Consider the following 5541-nt stretch of genomic DNA (forward strand, 5'->3'; position numbering starts at 1 on the left):
ATAATAATAATAATAATAATAATAATAATAATAATAATAACACTAAAAGCCACTTAAGCTTCAGCATTAAAAGACCACAAAATGTTTCTGAAAACCCGTATCACTTAGACAACTCTATTATGACATTAATTTACGACATAAAGAGTAAACCAACGCATGATATTGTTCTACAAATGTGTCAACATGTAAACAAACAAGTAAATGAAAATAAGATCAAGAATTGCATAAATAGACATCCTATAGCTTGTAGTTTAAATGGGTCAATGGATGTGTAGGTATGCATGCACGTACGACCCTAGTCAGTAGTCTGTAAGAAAAGTTGCAACATTCTGGAAAACATAATTAAACAATACACCCCCATGAGAAACGAGAAGAAAAAGCTTGAGATCGAAGCCTACGGGTATCAGTCCTTGTATAAAAGGAAGCGAGCTTGTGAACTCTTCTTGAACCGAGATTTAAGTCATACGGTCATAAATCACTGGGACATAAACTCCGCCATATACAACTGATAGCCTATTCCTGGCCAGCTTACCTTAGCCTCTGACGACAAATGCAGAACACAACGTAATATTTTTTCATTCAGCAACAAAATCGATAAACCAGGAGATCCTGAAAACTTTTGCTGAGGGTTGCAACCGACAATGCGTGCTCTTGCTGAAGTCCTCGACAAAAAAAGGAAGGCAAGATGGTAGCACAGCTACTAAAGAAACCGAAGAAATGTTTTTTTTTTTTTTTTCTCGATTTGGATCGCCAGCTTTAAGATAATGTGGGGCGCCTGGTCAGGGAGATACGCGCTGTCAGCTCTCAGGACAGCACTTATCTAATGCTAAAGAAATGGGTATGTTCCGTTTGAATATTAAATGCAGCAAAGCCTGTTTTCAAGTCAGACTCACTCAAGAAGTCCTGTGCAGATTACTGCGTGAACTCCCCCGAACACAGCGTCACTGTAGATCAAGAAAAATTATGCTAATGAACCACTACTTTAGACTTAAGGGTTCGGTCTATTACATTTTTATGTCACAAAATACAAAATAACATGGGTATTTAATTACAGACGCATAAAATAGAACGCACAGTGTTCTTTAAGATGTTTATTATATTTTGAGCAACGAAATCAAATACTCACAGATTGATTTGCTGTATGGCATAGAAAGTATAAACTCAAAGGCGACCGTCTGGAAAATATTTCCATGATGCGAAAAATGATTTTGTGCAATCTTCCATTTAAGAATTGTGCTTAGCATTATTGTAATATGCCTGTATTTTTCCCTGCACGAAATGATATGCGTTTTTGGTAATACTTTGAAGAGAACAGAAATCGAAGATGTTCCCATAATTGAGGTGTCAAAGCTCCCGATTCAGTGCGAAGGGCTCGAGAGAAAAGTTGCACCTCAAAACAAAAGCAGAAGGCGAGCAATAAAAAGAATATGAGCCAGCGTCTCTTCTGCATACCACTGCTTTTTTTTGTCATTTGCAGCTACGTAAGATTTATGACTTCACGCATGAAGGCTGTAAACAGAACATTAAAACAGTACCGCTGGCAAGGCTTTGGTTCTAAAGCACATTCGAGAACAACAAAAAAGGGCAAAGCCGGACAGCGTAGGTGGGGAGTAAGGAGCAAAAATCCACCGTATATGCAATTTAGCATTAAAGAGAGACCCTCTTGGTCAATAATCAACGCCTTTGTTTTTTTTTTAAAGTGCTGATTCATTATTTGTATTATTATTTTGTTGTATCTTCGTTACTGGTTTAAATTGCTGTTACGAATCTAACGTCAGCAGACGCTTAGATAATTTCGGGACAGTTCCTTCTGTAGTTGGCCGATAAATTTGCAGAGAACGCACATGCTCTCACGGCTCTGTGTTTGATGCGATTCAAGGATCAAAGGCTCGTGTAGATTTAACTCAATAAAACGGACACATTGCTTACAGTGCAGGAACCGAAAGCTATTTTTACACCAAATGGCTAAATTTCGGAAGAGAAGGCGGATTAAAAGGTGACACGACATTACTTATTTTAGAGGTGTGACTACACTCGGTTGTCTTTTGTCGTGATAACTTACACTACAAAGATATGCAAACGCGAACAAATGACAACAGTGCTTTTGTTACTTTTTTTTTTAATTAAACATTCTTTAATAACGAAAACGTATTTATTCTTTATATAAACATATACTGTTTGTGCATGTTTCAATAGCTTGCAGAAAAAAAAATACAATTATTTATAGGTCGGCGCTTCTGGAAAATAGCAATTCTATCCAATATAACACTTACCGAGTTATGAAGCAGTCTCTCTGAAGGGCCCGCGCGTCGGAGGGATCGTTATTCCAGATAGAATCTGTTAGAAAAAATAAGATTGCATTGCAACTGAACACAGTACTGTTACAGATAACGTTTTAAACTCAGATACTTCCATCTGATTTCATGAACGAACCTCGATAGCTGCACACTATCATACACATTGTTTCGGCTGCTGTTGATAGGGTGCTGCTTTTTTAATACAATGTATTCATGTCGAGTATGTTTGTATTCTTGAAGATAACTGTGAAATAAATAATTTCAAGAAATAGTGCATTGACACCGTTATGATTTTAGTTGCAAATGGCACATTTGTAAACCTGTTCTCATTTATCCTATTTCATTATTAGGGCTTCAGTGGATGGAAATTGCCCCCAAAAAGATTTTACTAGAGTGAATGATTATCTCCATTATTATTATTAATTATATATTATTATTCTATTATTATTATTATTATTATTATTATTATTATTTATTTTATGATATATTTTTAAAATAAAAAAAAAAACCCACCTGGAAACAGTATTAAATATAGGCTAACCCCGTGCTGGCTACTACATGCATACGTGAAATAAGGTAATCCGTCAAAAGGAACATTATCAAACAGCATTAGACATGTACAGATTATGCTTTGCTGGTAACAAATATTTAGGATTTATTATGAGTGTGCATTATATATCTTACTGTTATTTTCTCGTGACACACTATCATTTGATATGAATGAACTATAGCCCATTACACGACAGTTATTTGAATGGACTAGTATCATTACTTGATATCGGGTAATTATGGGGATGTATAAACTACCTGATGTATTAGTTATTATTATTATTATTATATTATTATTATTACTTATTATTATTACTTATTATGCTTTGATGCATATTTGCTCAAATGGAAACTTATCCGTATTTAATTTGTACACAGAAAGCAATAAAGCATTCGTTAAGAGCTCGCCCAGGCGCGCCTGTCCCAGCTCACTGAAACATAAATCAAATCTCAACGCTCTGACCTTTCTAGAGCTGAACTCAATCCTGGATAGAAATTTATATAACATTTGTATCCTGATATCACAAAGGGGACTATTTTTTTTTCTTTACAGTATAAGCGGGTTGTCTATTTTAAGCAAACACCAAATTGTGATATAGATATATATATATATATATATATATATATATATATATATATATATATTATATATATATATATATATATATATATATATATATATGTATGTGTGTGTGTGTGTGTGTGTGTGTGTGTGTGTGGTGTGTGTGTGTGTGTGTGTGTGTGCTGCATTTTATGTAACAGGGCACTGATTATCGGATATGCGTAATAATAATAATAATAATAATAATAATAATAATAATAATAATAATAATAATAATAATAATAATACAATGCAACACACAAATTCCCACTGATAATAATCGGTTGCTGTTGAAAGGCACCCATTTAAATGGTGTTTTCTTCAGAAAACACTTTGGCTTTGGTTGCATTTCGTTGCAAAATAATTGCTTCGTTTTAAAACCTTCAATTTCTGCATCAGTACCATTGTGAGCATTACCCTATAGCCTATATCAATTGGGTTGACTAACATAAGAGACTACGTCTTAAAATAATAAGTCGCGATGTATATTTATCGATTTATTCTCATACAAAACAATTATCAAATGAATCATTAATCTCAAAATGTAACGTGTTTGACATAGAGAGAGAGAGAGTATATTCTAATATTTACGTTTTATGGCAATTTGAAGAATAAGGACGGGACCCATGCCGATCCCACAGGGTCAGATGGCAAACAATGGAATTATATACAATGATCTTATATTTTCGAAAGCCGTCGTTTCCCGATTCCAAAGTATATTACAATAATGTTCACAAATCTTGTCTCAGTAAGCACAATAAATGTTTGTAAAATGAAGCTCTGGGGGTCTCTGCCATTTTTCTGACACCCCTAAGCCTTTTCCACTGACCTTTGCCTTGATCGGCAATAACTCACCACATTAATGAACAATCAACGGAAATACCTCAAAATAAAATCCATCCTCCTGTGAAGCAGGGGCTCTTTTTTCGCTCTGTTCCGAAAAAAATACATCCATCCGTGAGAGCAGCAAACAGCATCCAGAAATAAGCCCTCCTGAAGTAAAGTATATATTGTCCTGACTCAGAAAGTGGAAGAGCGTAATCACAGCCGATGCCAGCCCGGGTCTCCGCTCCAAATGCCACAATAATGCGCTGTATTATGTGCTCACGTGGTCATACGTCAACTTAAGTCCTTTTATCTGATTCTGTGAATCATTAAAGGAAGTATTCATTGATGCTTAATGTTTTACGTTTTTCAAAGTTTAGACTCAAAACTGCAAGGGCTTTATTTGAAAGCAAGTCACGCACCTGCATGTTCAGGGTCTTTCCTACAAATCAAATGACAGTTTAAGGTAAGTGTTAGATATTGAAGAATATTGATATTTAATTAATACTCGTTTTTGTTCGACTTTTATGAGATTGTTGTAGGAATCTAACTACTGGACCGAACATAGCTAATCGATGTTTCACAACACAACAAGGAATGAAGCTTAACATTTTGTGCGTAAGGCCATTCCCGTAAAGAACCCCCCTAATGGAAAGCCTGATTACCCCTCTGCACTTCTGTCGCCTGCACAGTGCTTTTGTACCAGGCTTGCTCAACACCCACACAGTACACCGCGGCAGTCAAATAAAATAAAACGTCTTATAATTACCTGCCAACACGCAGAACAGACTCCTCAATGGCTGGCTGATTTTTGTCGCTGAAACACAGTGCTTGAATGTGCTTGAATGTAATGTGGTAAATCTGAGGGGTTTGCTCAGAGTCTGAGGGGACCCTTTTGCTCAACCTGCTGTTACGCATTTCCTACAACTAGCTGAGTGATGCTCAAAATTATAGGTTCCTATTAAAAAAAGGTTCAGTTTCAATCTGTGGCATGATGGAGGCCTAGACAGACCTGAAATTAGCGCAATGATCTGGATTTGAGTATCTTATAGATATTCTGAATATATAATAGACAACCACGTCATTTGTCAAATGGATTCGTAGAGACCTTTCTTCTTTGAAACCAATAACTTTAACTTGATAGAGTGTAGAAAACCGATTTTGTACACACAAGTCATACTCTATGCAGTGTTTTCCATAGTTTATAATATAATACATTCGATTTTAAGTAACTTATTTACGTTCTTAATATTGTATTCTTACCCCGTG

The 5541-nt window shown here is 35.5% G+C and overlaps 1 protein-coding gene across 2 annotated transcripts in view; it reads right to left on the reverse strand.

Annotated features, from left to right (window-relative positions):
- The window catches only part of LOC121313625 (homeobox protein Hox-A3-like), a 9152-nt gene extending 4720 nt beyond the window's left edge, over positions 1–4432 (reverse strand). Inside the window, exons 1-2 of one of the 2 annotated variants that reach the window (XM_041246355.1) lie at positions 4331–4432; positions 2274–2337 (exon numbers count right to left, since the gene is read on the reverse strand). The gene's annotated coding sequence lies outside the window, so the exon portion shown is untranslated. Of the gene's footprint in view, positions 1–532; positions 1035–2273; positions 2338–4330 lie in introns of those variants that run through there. The other variant, XM_041246356.1, reaches the window with a different exon arrangement.
- Positions 4433–5541: the final 1109 nt, after the last annotated feature.

The sequence above is a fragment of the Polyodon spathula genome, chromosome 3 (assembly GCF_017654505.1).
Source record: "Polyodon spathula isolate WHYD16114869_AA chromosome 3, ASM1765450v1, whole genome shotgun sequence".
Lineage (NCBI taxonomy): Eukaryota > Metazoa > Chordata > Actinopteri > Acipenseriformes > Polyodontidae > Polyodon > Polyodon spathula.